The 19,664-nt window shown below is 38.3% G+C and overlaps 1 protein-coding gene and 1 non-coding gene across 6 annotated transcripts in view; one reads left to right on the top strand and one right to left on the bottom strand.

Annotated features, from left to right (window-relative positions):
* Positions 1–19,664, top strand: part of PRKD1 (protein kinase D1) — a 317,005-nt gene that overhangs the window by 82,782 nt on the left and 214,559 nt on the right. The window lies entirely within an intron of this gene.
* Positions 14,031–14,131, bottom strand: LOC116633367. Its single transcript, XR_004299655.1, has one exon. It is a non-coding gene; the product is annotated as a U6 spliceosomal RNA (small nuclear RNA).

Here is a 19,664-nt window from a genome sequence, read left to right as displayed (position 1 = left end):
ACTAAACTGTGAATGAGAAAAAAACTAGGTTTAGGGTCTTGTTCTGCTATTTGCTTAACTTAGTTTGGCTTATATCCAAAACAAGATGTTATTATTAGGCCATCTTAAATGTTTTGTCCAAACTTAAAAATTTTATGAGCTTTGTAGCGGTGTGACATTAGGCCTATTTTGGAAACGTTCTTTGTCCTAGTTTACTCATCTGTAAAATGGGACGAATAGTAGTACCTATTTAATAGGGTTATTTTAAAGAATATATGCAGTAATTCATGTAGAGCGCTTAGCTCTGTCCCAGACAGATCTCATTGCTCAATAAATCTAAGTAACTACAGACATGACTGCTGAAATTCATGACACAGATCAATTATGGGATGGATACTTTAATCATAAAGATTATTTTCCTCTTTAGAGACTTCTTTTAGATAAGTTTTTCCAGGATATTACAATAGACTTGTTGTATTTATGACTCCCAGGGACTCATGTCTTATATAAAATAAGATGGTTATACTTTTTCTAAATGTCAGTTATATGCAGTTTTTAATCTGGAAAGGAAGAAAATATATACTTATATATGTGAAATAAGGAAAGATTTTAAATGTGTTATATGTGATTTTTTTTTTTTTTCCTATCAGAAGGTCTATCAGAAGGGAGACTGTACTTGAACCAGGTCCTTTATTAAGTCTGCTGATTGTTATGGTTAAATATATACTCACTTGAGGAAGAGTGAAAAACTATTTTATTGAGAAAACAGTATTTAATTATGTAACATGAGAATGGAGACATAGACTACTTCCAGGGTAGACCTGACTTAATTCTCAAATATAATTCAGTAAAATATAGATTTCTTAAATGAGAAGATTTGACAATGTGCATAATTTAATTGTACAAAGACAAACTCCACTCTGAATGTCTTCTTGGCAAAGGAAGGCCCATTCAGGCATGTTTCAATGCAGGCTCTGGGGTGGAGAGTGGGGAAGGAGGGAGGGACAATTTGTAGTACACTGTATCTACTTTATGGCTACTGATTTTAAACAATTTCAGATTACCCTTATTGTCTAATCATATGTTTGGGAGGATGGGCTATTTATGAGATGTTAGCTTTCCAGATGCTCGAACAATGTGCTTTAAATGCTGTATTCATAAACCAGCCCCCAAAATGTGGCAGATTAGCTGTTTCTAATCTTTGAATTCAGAACAAATGTAAGAAAAAGGAACACTTGCAGATCTGTGTAGTCTCTATTACCTCATTAAAATGTATTTATAAATGAAGTAGACGAGGAGCAAATGTCTGCACAAAACATTACTACTTCATTAATATTTTTTTTATTACAAAAGCACTTTCTGTGAAATCTGTCAGCCTAAAGGAAATAAGTGAATCAGTTGTCTTTCATTTTTGTGTTTTGTTTATTTTCTCTGATATGCAAACGCAAGTTTAAAAGAAATGTTTTAGCAGTAAATATGACCTCAGTGAAATAAAAAAGAAAAGTAGCATGTGACTAGGAACAACATCTGGTTCAAAGTAGGCATAAAGCTAGGATTTAAGTGAGGAAATCGTCTGAACTTGAACAAGTTTCTATTTTTCGTAAATGTGAGGTTTCTGTGTTAGTAGAGAAATACGTTATGGTAGGTTTCGTGCCTAAGGGTAATTCCTTAAAAGGCTTCTTGTATCAAGAGTAGCTAGAAACAACAAAGAGACATACAAACAAACCTTTTCTTTCCCCTCCAAATTAGAAGTTTTGTTTAAAATACTTAGGTTGATCCTTTTATAAATTATATTCCCCTTTGGATATGTTTTATTTCACCAGGAAGCACCCATGACATTTATTGGCATGTGTAATTTGAGAAGAACTCTTCTGAAACCCAGAAAAGAACATTTATCTTTGATTCCTCATTAAAGAAAACTGGAGACCCACTAGATTTTAGAACAAAAAGTATTATCTCTTTTTGGAAGATTCTCATACTTCATAAAATTTTAAAACATGAATATTCCAATCCTCCCATGGGATACAGCATTAATCTGAAAGGTCCCCTGTCGAGGGCATTAATTCTCTGACTTTTCAGTATGTACTGACATACTGAATTGATTACTGAGTTAGTGTCCAGTTGGACTAAATAATATGTTGTCATCAATACTGACAAATGCTGGGATGTTTGTAGCCACAAGGCTCACAAATTAAAACGAACAAACAAAAAGGCAAGATACATCCTAAATTATCTACCTAGTGATTTTTATATGGCTGATTGTATAACTGTCCCCACGTCACCTAGAATGGCAACCAGTTAAAGAAGATACTCAACGGTTTTTGATAGAATAATTTCATAGTATGGTGAATACATTTCTTGAATGGGAATGTAGTCTGTTGGGTTAGTCAAGTTGTTTGTTTTTCAGGTAACATTTTGACAAGTCATTTGATACATGGATTATAATTGGAGAGACTAACATTGTGCCTGATTATTTGTATAAGGCCCTGAACAGAAAATGAGAATTGACTCTACTAAATTGATTTCCCGTTGATAGAGCTCATGTAGTAGGGAAGGGAAGGGACCTCACCATGTGCTGGTGCTACTTAAAATAATGGTGGTTAGAGTTTTGAAGGGGGATGGAAGAGTTAAGAATCAAGTTTATTTTTTAAATTATTTTGGTTGTTCAAAATGATAAAATATAGCTCCTACCTTTAATTTTCATAAATGGAAAATTGTGAAAGCTTGTTTTGGAAACTTGGACAAAACATTATTTAGCTTAGTCTGCTACCACTAAGTTTGATCCTTGTAGACTTTGGCAGAAGGTAGCAAGTGTGACAGAGGCTGTTTCTCTGAAATGAATAAAGGAACATTAAAACATTCAGATCCTATTACTTCCATTTAAAAACTTTCCAAATACAGAATTGCTGCACCATCAGCATAGCTGATAACTCACTTAAAATTCACACAAACTGATTAAAAAATGCAAAGGCCTCAAGCCTGGCATTCCAACTGTGCGCATTCTGATTATACTGAATGCATGCAGTGTGTGTTTGAGGAATGTGTCAGTTTATGAAGAACTGGGGGAGTTTCTAAGGCTTAACCTCAGAGTTCTCAAATTGAACATTTGGAGAGCCAAAATACACAATGGAAAATACACACAATCTTGCTGTTTCCAATTAAAAGTGGGCTCCTGTTTTTTTGACTTCAGCAGGTGGCTATTCATCATTAAGATGAAAAATGTGTATTAATGTGAATATAATATTTTGGGATATTTACAATTGGGAATCAAAAACCATAAATCTTCCCCCCCTTCCATCAATAATTTTATAATGCTCTCATATTAATATTTCTGTCCTCTGACCTATTACTAAAGAATACAAAGGTGGACTTGTCAGCTCTTGGGTTCTTTTTTATGTCAGCTCTTGGGTTATATAATAGGGACAGTGTCCCACTAAAGAGTGTTTGTATTTGATTTAGTTGACTAGGGTAGTACAAAAGAAGTGGTAATATGGTATTCATTCAGTGATTTTGTCATTTGTATCAATCAGTCTGATGGGATGAAGACCTTGGGTATTTTGAAATTATGAGCCTTATTTACATCTTTAATCACATGTGTACTTTAATATGTTCACATCTGAGGGGTGCCTGCATGGTTCAGTCAGTTAAGCATCTGCCTTCAGCTCAGGTCATGATCCTGGGATCCCAGGATCCCGCCGGGCATCACATCGGGCTCCCTCCTCAGAGGGGAGTCTGCTTCTCCCTCTCCCTCTGCCCCTCTCCCCTCTCGTGTGTGTGCTCTCTCTCTTGCAAATAAATAAATAAAATCTTCTAAAAAATATGTTCACATTTGAATGTTTTTTTTTTTTTTTGCATTTTTCTATGAAAACATAGGCTATGGAAATAACTAACATTAAAAATAGCTTATGAGTCCACTTTTGGTAGTTACCATGTATCAAAATGGGATACTTGTGATATTCTTTGTTTACAGAACGGCAGGTAATCATTGAAATGCAAACCACACACTTACATAATGAAAAATTATGGAATTCCTTAATGGATTGTCACTGACGGTATCAAAATGGAAAGTCAAGATGGAAGGTCATATTTAATGAGTGCCTATGGGTTACCAAGTGCGAGGCTCAGTTTTTCACATATTATATTCAATTATTTCCATCTGGATTCTTGGCAAAGTCAAGTAACTTGTCCAAGGTTATCTGGCCTGTATATCTGGGAATTCAAGTCTATTTGAATTCAAATGTGATTTTTAAACCTGGAGTGCACCATTTTCAATCTTGGGTTAGTCTTTTGTATAATTTACTTTTGACATAACTTTAAATTTTCCTTAGGTGTGTATAGATATCTTGATTCTTCACAGAAATTTCCAGCTCTTCTTTAGTTAGATGCTCCTTTAAGACAGTGGTGGGACTGAACCAAGAACTGTGGGAGTATTTTCTTAGTAGCAAGAATCCATAAAGAATGTCCTTTTTGCATCCTCGCTGCTTGTGGGATATTCCCTAAACAGAATAGTTTCCAGATATGCATGAACAAAACCCAGGATTCTGTACTTAGAGCAACATTTTAAAAAATGTTGATGAAAATGTAGATATTACGTACCTAAAGTAAAGGGCAGAACATTAACTGCCTGCAAACATAGTGATTGCTTTCTTCCTTTGGAAGCTAAGGATCTCTCTGCATGAGATTTTATTTATAAACAATGCTGTTTCTCTTACAGGAGGTTCATCATAAGGTCATCTTTTGACCAGATTGAAGCACTAAAATAATTATTGCTCTATTAACATGCTAGACCAATGGCAAAACCATTTTGGATCTGAGCCTTTATTTGCTGAGTTAGAAAGGCATAAAGTGAATATTGGCCCAAGATAAATATTCACAAAATGAAAAAGAAGGTTGTATAACGTGCATAGGACAAAATTCAGATCATTTCTGGTGAGCCACTTGAAGAATTCTGTATAAATCATACCTGCGTCATTTGTTTTGAAGCTACTAAACTTGATCTGTGACCGATTATTTTCTATAGCTCATGTGTAATGAATACTTGCAGTCAGATGACTGGGTATTATTTATTCAAAAGATTGTACGAGAAAAACAGATTGCTTTCTGTGGTGACCTGGGGGGCCAAAAACATTGAAGATCCGGGTAATACATTAATCATGAAATTTAAAAAGAAAAAAAAATTGTGTAGAGAGTAAATTGGTTCATGGAGTTAGTTGTAAAACCTGGTTGCTATGCTGAGTTACTAGGATAGGTATCACCATTTCTGTGAGAGGATAGATGATTGCATGAAACTGGTGGTTACTGTGGGGGATAAATGCAACATGTTTAAAAGGCTGCTATGACTATGAAGTCCGTGTTTGAGGAGGTCGTGTGTGTGTGTGTGTGTGTGTGTGCATGCACACATGCTCTCACATGAGATCTGCAGGCATTCCATGGGGAGGAGGCTCATTGTTTAATCCAGAGTCACTTGGCATTGCTGTGTTGAATTATTTGCATTATTTGAACCATGGTTTGTTTTAATGTTTTTTCATCAGTAATTTTTAAAAGAAGGGTTGAAGATTAGTGTTCAAGAATGAGTTTGTGAACCTTTTTTCTTTGTGTTGCTTTATAAGCCTTAAATGGCTATCGAGGCTCTAGTGTGTCCATGATTATGCTTCCTTTTAAAATGAAGTCCTCTGTTTAATTTTGTAGTTCAGTGTGTAGGCAAGAGTGTATAGAATGAGAACTTAACTTGAACTGTATCCACACTTAAAAGTCACCATCTTATTTGGATATAGTAGAAGATTGGTGCCAGTATAATAATCAGGATGTAGCAAAACATCTGGTACGTAAACACCATAGTGAATGTGTATTGCATGTTGGTTGAACTGTGGTCACTGGGTGTCTGACCCATATACAAGTACCGTGTAATGGTGGTTACCATATAATTCTGTCCTCTCATTCTTCTTCCTTCTCTTAGCTTATTTTCTTTATGATCATCTTTAAATATCTATTCTTAACTATCTTCTCAAGCTACACATTCTTTTTTTTTTTTTTTAAGATTTTATTTATTTGACAGAGAGAGAAACAGTGAGAAAGGGAACACAAGCAGGGGGAGGGGCAGAGGGAGAAACATGCTCCTCACTGAGAAAGGAGCCCTATGCGGGACTCGATCCTAGGACCCTGGGATCATGACCTGAGCCGAAAGCAGACGCTTAACGTCTGAGCCACCCAGGCGCTCTCAAGCTACACATTCTTGAGCACTTACTCATTCTTAAGGTTCCTTTCCCTGACACACAGTAATTGATTATTGAAAAACTGAATGAGGCTTAACTATTCACTGAGACCTTCTCAGACACTCCATATACACCTTTATTACAGCAACATTTCATAGATGATATTGTAATTACGGAATTATGTCTTTTTTCTCCTTAGATTGTAAGTTCCTTAAGATTAGTGCCAAAGCATATTCATTTTCTCTTCCTACCATATAGTCCAGTGCCTGCACATAGTAGGCACTAAGTAAATATTCACTGAGTCAGACTACTAGAGTTGTAGACTTGGTGGTGTGGATGAACCTTATTTCCAGGGCTGATCTGGGGTGGCTTTGTGATCCTACAATGGTTGTGTTTAAGGTGGGTGGACGTTCCTCATCTTCTCATTGTGGACGTTGTGAGTTTATAGTGGCTGAGAAACTGGAGTGTAGTTAGGAGTGCCTTTTAGGAGACCTTAGTTTTAGAAATAACTGCCACTCCATGTGGACCAAGGTCTTTTGAGACTCGAATGTCTGTGATAGCCTACAACATAGTTATCAGTACCTTGAGGGCAAGTTTCAGGAACTCTCTTTCTGTGTGCTGTAAAGAGTGAGCTCAATCCCTGGGATTTAATTCATACTTGTGGTTCAGGTCAATATAGTTTTTCATTGTTGCCCCCCCCCTTTTTTTTTTACTTTTTATTTGGGAATTATTTTAAATTCACAGAGAATTTATAAACTAAAAATAATGCAAAGATCAGTCTTCCGGCTTTTACCCAGGTTCACCTAAGTATTTTACCCCATTTGTCTTCCCCTCATTCTCATGCTTTTTTCCCCCTCCTGAACCATTTGAGTGTGTTACATACCATGAGCCTTTGCATCCATCCACTGTAGTATGTATTTCCCAAGAACAGGGTATTCTTTTATACAACTAGAGTATAATTATTAGCCTCAGTAAATTTATCATGGATAAATACTTTAATTTATCATTTGTATTACAGTTTTATCAACTGATTCAGTAACTTCCCTTAGAGCATCTTCCCCCTCCCATAGGAGTCAGCCTAGGATCAGGTATTGAATTTGGTGGGTTTATGTCTTTACCCTCCTTTAATGTGGACATTCCCATAGCCTTTCTTTGTACTTTATGGCATTGACTTTTGAAGAATACAGTATACTCTACCTAGACTCTTTCCTAAATAGGATATTCCTTATTTGGGAGTTTGATATATTGGTAGATTTTGCTTTATCATTTTTTTTCTTTAACTAATCATTGGATTTGCACTAATAGTCTATCACCACATCTAATATAAATAATTACTGTATAAAACTGTTATTTAATTTTCTTTGAGTAAATTAATATTACTTATGAAACTACACAGAAATAAAGCAGATCCTTCAAAAATGTTTATGTTCAAAAGAAGCAGATTGAATAAACCAATTTTTGGTAAATAAGCTGTTTCTGGTACTGTGAGGAAAAAAGTCTGCTCTTAGGTTTTCATTGATAACAAAATCAAACAAAAATAATTGTATTGGAGAACAGATAAAATTTTTGTTTTATCTTGAAATAAAATGGTATTTCAAATGAAATATCTATCTCAGTATTTGAAATTTTAAATGCCAAGAAGATTGAGTTTATCTCCAGTTCCCTATGCTGACCAATTAATTGATATTAAGTCTTCAAATAAAAATTTTTGCTGTTATTTTGAGGAAAGTACTTTATACTACAGGTGCTTATAAATTAATTCCTTGGAGAATAAAACCCTCAAGGTAAAACATAATACATGAATATTTAGTAGATAGCAAATATTTAGAATGTTTAAACAAGGAAGTAAATTAGCATCAAATTAAATAAGCTGCTATGGATCTTTATCCCCACTATTGGAGAGAATTGTGTGGTATGGTGTTTCTGTTTGTTGTTGTTTGTCATCTGTTCTGACATCTCAGCTAAACTCATGAATTGAGAAGCAGACTGGGCTTATTTCCACAACATTCAGACCTTACTGTGCATTTACATTAGCTTACAATATGCTGCTTTTTTCTTTCCAAACACGGTCATCTTTAATGTTCACACCTTAGGGCGCCCTGCACAGTCACCGTCCACAGTGCGGGCAACTTGCCGTGGGCAGCAAGGGACGGGAGATCCTGTCAAATGCCATTTTTGAAAACTTTAATTTGTTTTTCTCTCTTCGTTGTTTATGATAACCTTGTAGAAACTTGAAAATAGAATTTCCTTCCCTGCTGTTTTTGTCATTTGTGTTTGGAAGTCCTTTTTTTTTTTTTTTTCAGTGAAAAATAGTTATGTTGCCTTTTACTGAAAAGGAAAAAATCTCCAAACCTATACACTTTTACTTTCCTCTGTAATAAAGATGTTGTCTTTTCTTTCTTATTGGATTTTTGGGTGGAATTTTTGAGAAGAGTTAAGGAGGCAGTGGCCAGGAGAAGCAGGGAGTAAGGTAGTTATTAAGAGCATGGACTCTGAAGTCTTAGAGCTTGGGCTCAAATGTTGGGTCAAGCAGTTTACTAGCTATGTGGTCTCAGGGACATTATTCCATCTCCGTGTCCCTCTGTATTCTCATCTGTAAGTGGGAATTATATAACTGTGCCTACTCATACATTTGTTATGAGGATTTATTGAGTTGATGTTTGTAAAATACTTAAAATAGTGCCTAGAATATAGTAAATGGTATGCTTTTGTTAAATAAAAACAAATATCTCCCCCCTGCAGTCTTACTACACTCATCCCTTTTCCTCGTGGTATGTTAGTGGAAAACAGTCCATAGCTCTCTCTTCAGAGAGTCCTCCTCAGAGAAGTAGGAGGACCCTAACTGAACATTTTTGGAATTTAATCTGTTCAAAAAGTTGAAATGCATCAGTTTGCCACTCATTTCTGTGCTTTAGCTTCATTGAGAGAAGGCATTATTAAAAGGCTAACTATATTTGTTCACTTCTGGACTTCTTACCCATAACATGACTTTATTTTGATTTAGAAGCCCTACTCTATAGTTTTTGTGAAGAACATTTAGTTTAAAATTTAGTTTAAAATTTCACAGATGTCAGGTATGTAAACTTGAAAGAAAACACATTTTCCAAGCTGTTTCTAAGAGATATAGGCTCATTCTTCAAACACACATACACACACACACACACCACACATACCACACACCCAGCTAGCATAAAAGTAGGGTATGTAAATGTATGTTTAGAAAAATTAGTTGAAGCCTTCAGTCCTTAAGATGTCTTTTTTATCTAAATGTGGTTAAACTGAGTAATTTTTGAAGCCTAGTAGGTCACAGGTAGTTTATATTTAGTTTTTACTGGAAATTAGCAATAGAGAAAACACGATCTCTTGGACTGCCAGGACTTTGGGGGCATTTCAATATGTGGAGACCATTTTTAATAATCATAGCATTACATGAAATAGATTATTTACTTTATTGAGGACATAATATCCTGAATGACAACTATCTTAGATCTGGTTGCTATAACAAATTACCATGGAGTGGGTGGCTTAAACAACAGACATTTATGTTTCACCGTTCTGGAGGCTGGCAAGCCCATAGTCAAGGTGGCAACAGATCCCATGCCTGGTGAGAGCCCACTTCCTGGTTTGTAGATGGCCATCTTGTGTTGCAAGACAAGCGCAAGCAAGGGCAAGCTCTCTTGTCTCTCCTCTAAGGGCACTAATCCTACCATGAAGGCCCCACCCTCATGACCTAATTACCTCCCAAAGGCCCCATCTCTTACACTGGGGATTTGAGTTTTAACATATGAATTTTGGGAGTGGGGGGTGGGGACACAAACATTCAGTCCATAGCAATAACTTTTACACTCCACTGAAATATAAAACTGTCAGCAAAGCTAAAGAATCCCTAACCAACCTTTTTAACACAAGGCAAAGTCAGAGTAAATGTAAACTTCTGCAGGATTATTAATGATATGGCTGAGGATATATATTTAATAGAAAAAGAAATCACCCAAGCAGTTACAGTGGATAATGAAAAGAAGTTTATGTGTTGGTCAGTGAATGATGAGAACTTAAAAAACAGATTACTTTCCAGATTATTTAAATGTGTTCATGGCTAACAATTTTTCTATCATTATGTTTTACAAGTTTCATAACAATAGATGTAAGCAACAGTAAACTATATTAAAAAAAAAAAAAAGAATGAAAATGAACTCCAACTCCATACCACTATGGTTCTATTGTGGCACATGGTTAGTAGCTGTGGTGATAGCTCAGGATCTCTGTCTTTCTCTCTGTGCTGATTCCTATAAACTGCTGATGAAAAGCTTCCAAGGGGAGTTTTGATTAACTACTGACTTGGCTGTGTTCCATTCATTCTTCCCTTTGCCTGTACCTACACTGAAGGTAGAAATATTTTTTTTTTTAAGTTAATGGAGAAATGAGTATTATTAACATGTAGAACACTGGCACCACATTGAAACTGGTAGACCTAAGAGCTTTTATAATTTCTTTACTTTACCTGGAAATAAAAATGGGGTCTGGAGTTGTGCTGTATGAGAATCGCAGTCGGAGTGGTCAGTGGACTAGGAGTCCACTTTAAAAAGACTTTTATTTTTTATTTTTTTAAAGATTTTATTTATTTATTTAACAGAGAGAGACACAGCGGGAGAGGGAACACAAGCAGGGGGAGTGGGAGAGGGAGAAGCAGGCTTCCCGCTGAGCAGGTAGCTCCATGTGGGGCTCGATCCCAGGACCCTGGGATCATGACCTGAGCCAAAGGCAGACGCTTAACTGACTGAGCCACCCAGGCGCCCCTAAAAAGACTTTTAATGTACATACATTGTTAATAGTCTGGGAAGAACCCTGAGACGAGGAGACTCTCCAGATAGGTGGATGTTACATGATGCATCAGGTTGAATTCTTAGTGAATGTTCCGTTGCATAGTTCTGTAAATGGTTCCAGGCTTTCCAATTAAGTACAACTTGGATTAATGGTTAGGTTGTTATCAATAAATTTCTCCACATTTGCTCTTTTCACATTCAGACCTCAGTTTGTGCCAAAGGCTTGTATTATGTACTTGGATTTTCCTCGTTGTTATGTTTCACCTCTTGCTTGCAACAGTTTCCCTCTTAGGGACATTTTGAGACTGAATGTCTGGAATGGAGAGGTGAAAATATGTTGGAAGGATATAAATCATGAGACTCTCAAAGGTATTCATGTTAACTATGATGTTCTAGTGGATTGGAAAGAAATAGCTAATTACCATATGTTTGATTTAGCTTAAATAATTCAGATACTTCTAATGGTAGTTTTGCCATGTCGTGATTAATTATTTAATGTTATAGGACTGTGCAGTTGACTGTGGTAATTAAAGGGTCATTTGATGCACATTTTTAGTAGCTTTTTAGCTTTAAAGGTGGTAAGAAACCTCTGAAATAGAGCTTGGAAGAAGAGCAGGGGAGTTAGAGGGGCCATTGATTTGAACGACACATTTTAGAAAACTAGTTTTTAAGAAACAACACAGAACACTTGGCATTGTTCATCTACGTTCAACCACACGTTTTGTCACCTTCTTTTAGATTGGTGTTTATTTAAATATTAAGCCATCCTTTCTACTTCTATATAGTCACACAATTCAGGTTGGCTCTTGACCTATATTTTGCTTAGTCATTAATATTTTTGCATGGTAGTTCATTCAGCTTCATGAAATATAATTGGCTTAGTTTCGAGTGCTAAGGAATCAACGATGGAATAGAACAGAGTCAAGGTTTTTGTGGCGAGCAGATACAAAGCGGTATTTATGTTGGTGCCAGCGATGGAGGCGGCAGGGAATCGCTGAGAGGGCGCCCCTCCAGCCTGGGACCCAAGCCTACACCCAGCGGAGAGGGTTTTGAATATCCCTTTGAGAAAGAGTATCGAAGTCCGGGTGTGCAGACTGCGCTTAGGGCGCATGCAGACATCAGGGGTAAGCTGGTTGGGACTCGAAGGCCCAGGATGGGACAGGGAGAAGCCCAGTTCCTCAGTACACTGGCCCAGTCGGGAGCCTAGGAATCCCTAGGAACCCGAGCCAGCCAGGACAAAACTAGGGCACCGCGAGCAAGGACACATTGATAGGCAGCCAGCGCTGCTCTCCTGCCTCGGGAGGTTTCTTAAGTGCTTTTTGTTAGGCTGCCGGGCTCCAAGCTTGGCTCGATGAAGACTGGGTAATTTGCCACACCTGGCAAACGCTGACTTGGAGCCGCCTGCATATCCACATCTGACTGGTGCTGACAGCGAGGAATTCTGTCGCGGTGCCGCACAATACAGTCAAGCGAGGTCATGAGCAAAGTGCTGTCTTATTTGTGGTTCCTTCCCTTCTCCTTCAATATTTTAACTCTGAAATAAAGCTGAAAGGGAATTTAGCTAGTGAAGAGGAAAAAAAAAAGAAGCCAGGTTGGAGGAAAGTCTGTACATATCCATTCATTAATTCAGTCTTTCATTCAACAAATTTTTTTTGAATGCCTTAGTATGTAATTCCCCAAAGTGAATGAATATTCATTTATCTTTGAAATTCAAATTCCGTTTTACTAATGAACAGCTCAGTGTTTTACCCAGAGGTACAGAGTTAGCAGCGGCAACATTAATTTGGATCCCAGACCTCTTGCTTTGTGTAATCAGTTCTCCAGGTCTCTGTGAAGTCCTGGCTTGAACCAAAGGTGGGTTTATCTTGGCTATGAATGCGTCTGACTGAGCAAGAAATAGTAATGGGATGCATAATTTATATTGAGTTGGTGCTAAGCACTTGAGAGGTCAGAATGGGAACCGGCTGCCATAGTTGATATAAACTGCTAATGTCTGTAGGGTATTTTCAATGTGTTCGACTCTGTGGTGTTGAGGGCGTCTCTTCGATTATTTTACTTAATGCAGTTTGAGTAGAATTAGGTGCCCTTTGAGCAGTCTTGATCTCTGAGGCCCTACAGACACCACCACACCCTTTCCCCCAGGACTGTGACAAGATTGATCCCCTTTGGGCATTTGCTCACATACACAGTCTTAAAAAGCAACAAAGAATTCTCACTTGGCTCAGGTCCTTGGGAACTCAGTCTGGAGAATTCAGATTTTCCCTATTATACTTTTGTTTTTTTTTTTTTTTAGCATTTGACAGGCAAGATGTTTTGTCTTATGTATATAAAAATTAAGTAACTGTACCAGCATCAAATATGTACTTTCAGTTGTAAGTGGTACCCAAGCCAGCTTTCTGGGTGCAGTAATTTAACATTTTAAAGTTGATTTTGCCCTACTTAATACACACTTATTCCCCTTTTGTGAGTAAAGGCATGCTTTTGCAAAGACCACTTTGGTTTCTAGAGTATTTTTATAGTTTCTAGTTTGTGTGTTTTCATTTTATCTTAAGTAGGTAAGAGAAGTTTTAACAAGAAATAGAGCTGAGCACATTCCTCTCGGTAATGGACAGTGTGGTTAACATGCTGATTACAGATTTTGTATTTGACCTAGTTATTTAAAGAATTGTTCTTTTATATCATATCAAAGTCAAATTATATTCAGTTTAATGTTCTGAACATATCCAGGTATAGGTAGTTTCGGTAATGATGGCCTGTATGCTGTTTTTTGTCCATTTAATAAGCCTTGGATGTTTTTAAAATTGAGATAATTATAATATACGGTTGTAAGAAATAATACAGAGACATTCCTATATAGTTTATGTGGTTTCTCCCAATGGTAACATTTTGCAAAACTGTGGTATAATATCACGACTAGGGTACTCACATTGACGTAATCCGCCTTTCCCCGTTTTACTCAGATATTCCCAGTTTTGTGTGTACTCCTTTGTGTATTTGTCTTTAGTTCTATAAAATAAAAATACAGAAACACATAATGAATTTGTGTGTCATCCTTGTGCGGGGGTCACGCTAATGTCTCTTGTCCAATTTTAGTATATATGCTGCAGAAGTAAGCACAGGCCCACAGGCCTTTTTGTTTTGTTTTGTTTTGTTTTTTTGTTTTGTTCTGTTTTTAGTGAGTCAGGGCTGGCTTCACGGGCCTGTGACCAGAGTGTTCAGTTAAGATTTAATGCTCTGGCTTTGCTGTCTTGAAATCCTTAGTTTTACGTTTGAATTTGTGTTTCGTAAGTGAAGTCTGCTGGGATAATGGAGCCCGCCCCTGCTTTCCACAGCTTGCTCCCCCACCTCCTAGGACCCCAAGGACCCGGCCTCTTCCTTCACACTCTGTCCCACAACGGCTGCCGCCTTCAGTACCTGGCAGGGACGGGGTGGGCTCTAGAGCAAGAGCCCAGGACATTTCAGGACTGGACACCGATGCAGTTGTCCCCATCCTGGAGTGTCACAACGATGCCTCAGTGGGGTAGACTTCTCACTTATCCCAATTTAGGTGCCTGATGTATCCTTGTGTAGAGATTTTCAGTGCTCCTGGGGATGGGTTGGGGTGGTGTGCCTTGGGGAAGGGAGACCCCTGACTTGACTTCCCCTCCCCCAGTAGGTGCACAGAGCATTGGTCTGCAGCTGGACGGAGAGGAGACTCAGTACCCAATGGCGGGGGGCAGTTTGTGTGCACCTGAGGGCAAATGCAGGCTGGTACCCCAGGTGTGCACTCACTCTGCAGGTAACCCTGTGCTGAGGGATCACCACGCAGACTCTCAAATAAACAATACCATGGCAGGTTGAGAGAGAAACTGCAGAGGAAAGGGAAAACCTTGGTATTTTATAGTACCTTTAATGGAACGTTTCTTCTGCCTTTTGAACATAGGGCCCTGCATTTTCATCTTGCACAGGGCCTGCAAGTTATGTGGCCCATTCTGATAGGCATAGTGTTATCTTCAGCAATCATTTACTATACACAGTGCCCACTTGTTTTCACTGCATCATCCTATATTTGCTTCACATTTCAGGGACATAATAAGAAGATATTCAGTGAGACTGTGTGGGGACTAGAGCAGCACAAAACCCATAATGATATAAATATGTGGTGGAAAATTACAATAAAACCCTTGCATCTTCCACTTTAATTTTGCCTCAAGGAAATGGCAAAATGCCCAGCTGGCAATAACCAGTTCTAAAGGAGCTGCCAAAACTGCTAGGTGCTGAAATCTATAGTTTGTTGCTCTTCCCCATTTTGGAGCTTGACTATAGGTTTTGAGGTTGGGGTTTCAAAGCCAGAGCAGGTGCCTGCCACCTGGAAGCATTTTCTTAAGTGCCTTGCTAATATCAACACAATGAGACCTATTGAAGTGTATTTTTAAATAACACTGAAGCTGCTTTACATGTGTATACATGCCTATTGAAATACAATCATAAATAGGCCTAAAATGTTTTCATCTGGAATTCAAAGGGATATGATTTGTGTCTTGGAACAATAAAGGATTCTTGTAAAAAGGAACATGCTGATGGAAAACATTTAGATAAAATTAAAATATTTGAAAAGTTTGTAAATGTAGGTTGAAGTACTGGCATAACAAAATTCGATTGCTTCACCTTAGAACCCTACGCATGGATGTGCCTAGTACCTATCAGGCTGCAGTGCTAGCGAGGGCGAGGGCATGGTGACGAGTAAGTACAGTTGTTGGGACACATTGCAGTCTTGGAGGCCAAGGGGGACCCCTCTTGTTTCATTTGAAAGAATTAGCTTCATTTCTGTACTTGTAAATACACTGACACATCAGATCATTTCTGGATGCCGAAAGGCAGGTCCTTGTCTCCAATTGAGGTTTTTCTTTTCCTTAAAGCTAGTGTTAGAATTTTCCATGAGCATCTCTGTATATATATTGTATTAGGGATCAGTGAACGTCAGAAGTTTCCGAGGTCAGTTTTTGTTTTAATGCTTGTCTGCACAATCTGAACAGTGTCCCAGTGCTCATCTAACCAAACAGCCACTTTGTTTATAGTTCTGCCTGACCTGAGGTATACTCTGCATAATGCACCGGCTGTTTGCTAGCTCAGACTACATAATTCAGACTGGTCTAGCAACATGAAGTCCAGGCAGAGAGGGTTCCTTGAAATCTAGGATTAAAAAGAATGCACTTTCAGTATTAGTTTCATATCCTATGCCCTCTCCCAACCCTATTTCTAGAGCCCAAAATAAGAGCAACAAACTAAACAAGCAAACAAAAATCACCCCCCCCCCCGCCCGATTTAATAGTCTTCTCTTCTCCCTACTCAGTCTTACAGAGTTGCTAATTAGAAGCAAAATATCCAAACAATCCTGTAGGAAGAAGAAAGAGACCCAGCAGGGGACATAGATAATCTGTAAATTAGGTAATTAGTATAAGAATAATCATGACTCTGTCGTCCTTGAGTGCTTTTTCATGTATTTGGTGCAAGTAAACTGTTCAAGTCCTCCTGTGGTCCATGAGATCCACCACTTGACCTGCTTTCCTCTCTTGGGCATTTATTTGCCAAGCAGATCTGTCTTCATTCAGGCATCTGAGTCTGAGTGGGTGATGCCTCTGTTTTCACAGTACACTCTTATAAAGCTGTTTTTTCTCCAAACATTACTTTCATTTTCTAATTTTTCCTTTCTCCAGCTTGTTCTCCTTTCCTATCTTGCCCTAACTTGTAGATTTTCCTCTCTCCTCTCCGTTGCATATCCCCCTTCATTGGCCACTTACAAGTCCTTGTATCAGCTTGTGGTGATTCGCACTTCCCATCAACACTGAAATGTGCTCATGTTCCAGAGAGTGGAGGCAGGGCTCTGGAGGCATCCTGGAGGGGTTTGCACCCTGGCTCCACCACTCACCAGCCCTGTGACTCTTGGCTTACTTAACTTCCTTTCTTCCTTCTCCACATCCGTGAAATGGGGATGATTATATAGTTTATCCCTCGTAAAGTTGCCGTGAAGATTAAATGAGTTATTCCATATCACATATTTAGAACAACGCCTGGCACGTAGTAGGTGCTTAACAAATGTTAGCCATTATTAGTACTTAGTGTTTGGTTAACTGAGTTATGTGACTCTTGAGTCACCTATTAGAGTCTTATTTTTCTGGCATCACCTATTAATATCCTAGATAACAGGGGTTCCTTGGAATATGTTTGGAAAATGCTACTCAGGATATGTTTAGTGTTGCCATTTTTCTCAAGTCATTTTCCAAGGAGGGCAGTTTGAGGTGGAGATTCTAGAAGTAGAATCTCTCTTATGGTCAAATCCTTCTTTTGTAAAGCATCTCTCCACTAGTACGCATGCCTTTTGTGTGCCCTTTCTCTCCACGGGACAGTAACATGCGCTGACATCTTGCTACCTCAGGTGCGGTCTGCTGACCAGCAGCATGGACATCACCTGGGCGCTTGTAAAAATGTAGATCTCAGGCCCTACCCTAGACCAGCTGAATCAGAATCTGCATTTTAGCAAGATCCCAGGTGATTCATAAGTACATTAATGTTTGAGAAACATTAGGCTAATGTTTCTGGGTCTGGAGCACCAAAATTCTGCTCTAGGGAAATAGGAAGACATCAACCTAAATTCTGTTTTACAATACATAATATTGACTACTTCTACAAGTATAGCACTTTAAACCCTATGTGATTTCCTGGAAAACCTATATTGGCATTCTCTTGGGTGTAATTGTTATCGATTAATGTCATTATTAAAAGTGTAGCTTAGGTCTACTGGGAGCTTTAGCTCATTGAAAGAAAAAAAAAAAAACCCTACCTCATTGATTTGAAGCCTTCAGTCAGTCATTCTTACCTTTTCAGAAAACACTTCAGATAAATAGCAATAATCTTAGCAGTGAGATTTGTCTCAAGGGATAATCTTTCCAACAATGACTTGCATTGATTAAGTTCATTGCTTTTTAACTGTTCACTTTGTTGCTGTGGTAACTCTGTTTTAAAAATTAGGATGCATTTTCTTAGCTGGGATTGAGTGTGGGGAGGGTAGCACAAAGAAGCACATTTGGGCTTCTACTACTGGTTAGATACTTGCTGACAGTCTAGTGTTCTTGATGTTTTCTGAATATTGCTTTGTTGAAGCAAGGTTCTGGTAAGGGGAGGCATTGAATATGTTTAAGGGGTAGACAACATACAGAAGGGTCAAGCTGGTATAACGAGTCTTGGTATCTCTACCAGGTACCAAGAAAGGACCTAAAGTGCTAGATTATTAGCTGGACAACTTTGCTTTTTGAACAGTTTAGTTTTATAAACCATGTGTTGTTAGATTGTTACCTTGCCTTTTGCATACCTCTGTCTTTATGGGTGGGTGGAACATTTGGAAATCTACAGATTGCTGTGGTTGTGGAGAGTGAAGATTCAGCTTGCTAGATGGAATTTTGATTTACGAACCACTAAATGGAGTGTATTAACTCATTCAGCTCCTTCAGCTACCATGTGTTCTTTATAATTGCAGCGATAAATATTAATTTAAAATAGAATTTACTTGAGTTTCCATAACATTAACTGCCTCTCCATAAAGAGAGACAGCAGAAATACAAGACTGGTATTATCTGTCTCCCATACTTTGCCTTACAAAAGTAATCTTCCCTGGAGCGCTTGGGTGGCTCAGCTGGTTAAGCGGTCTGACTCTTGATCTCAGCTCAGGTCTTGATCTCAGGGTTGTGAGTTCAAGCCCTGCATTGGGCTCCATGCTGGGTGTGGAGCCTACTTAAAAAAAAAAAAAAAAAATCTTACTAAAATGTAATTCAAATCATGTCTCTCTCTTACTTAAAATTCCCTGGTGCTTCCCATCACCCCCTGAACAGAGCATGACTCATGAAGACAGCTTCTGACCATTTCCTATGTGTACCTGGAGAAATACTTGGCATTTTCCGGAACACTTTATGATTTCTCAAACCTATGGATTTCTGACCATCCTGGTTCCTCTAACCTGCATGACATTATAGCCCCTCACCGTGCTCCCTTCTCTGCCTGGTGTCATAGCTTCAAGACTCAGCCCAACCATATCACCTCTGTGGAATCTTCCCTAACCCCATAGGTTGTTTATCTTATGTGTTCCTACTTCTGCTGTGACATTTATCATGTTGTATTAGTCAGGGTTTTCCAGAGAAACAAAACCAGTAGAATATTGGTGGGGGTGGGGATGTGTGGGGGCATGTAAAAAAAAGTTTATTTCAGGGAAGTGGCTTATGTGATTGTAGGGGCTGTTAAGTCTGGAATCCAAAGGGCAGACTGTCAGGATGGAAACTCTCAGGCAAGAAATGGTACTACAGTCATGAGGCAGAATCTCATCTTCTTCAGGGAAACCTTCATTTTGCTCTTAAGGTCTTTTAACTCCTTGGACGAGATCTATCCAGATTATTGAGGGTGATCTCCTTACTTCAAGTCAACTGATTGTAGATATTAGTCACATCTACAAAATACCTTTACAGTAACATTAGTGTTTGATTTAAATAACTGGGTATTGCAGCCTAGCTAGGTTGACACATAAAACTATACATCATATGTGGCATACTGCAATTATTTATGTACCTGTATTTCCATCTTAGGACTGTGAGCGCTCTCAGTCATAAACAAACATTACCTTTAA

This window comes from Phoca vitulina, unplaced genomic scaffold (assembly GCF_004348235.1).
Source record: "Phoca vitulina isolate PV1807 unplaced genomic scaffold, GSC_HSeal_1.0 scaffold7, whole genome shotgun sequence".
Taxonomy (NCBI): Eukaryota; Metazoa; Chordata; class Mammalia; order Carnivora; family Phocidae; genus Phoca; species Phoca vitulina.
The sequence above is the reverse complement of the archived record's forward strand: the minus strand, read 5'-3'. Positions and strand labels throughout refer to the sequence as shown.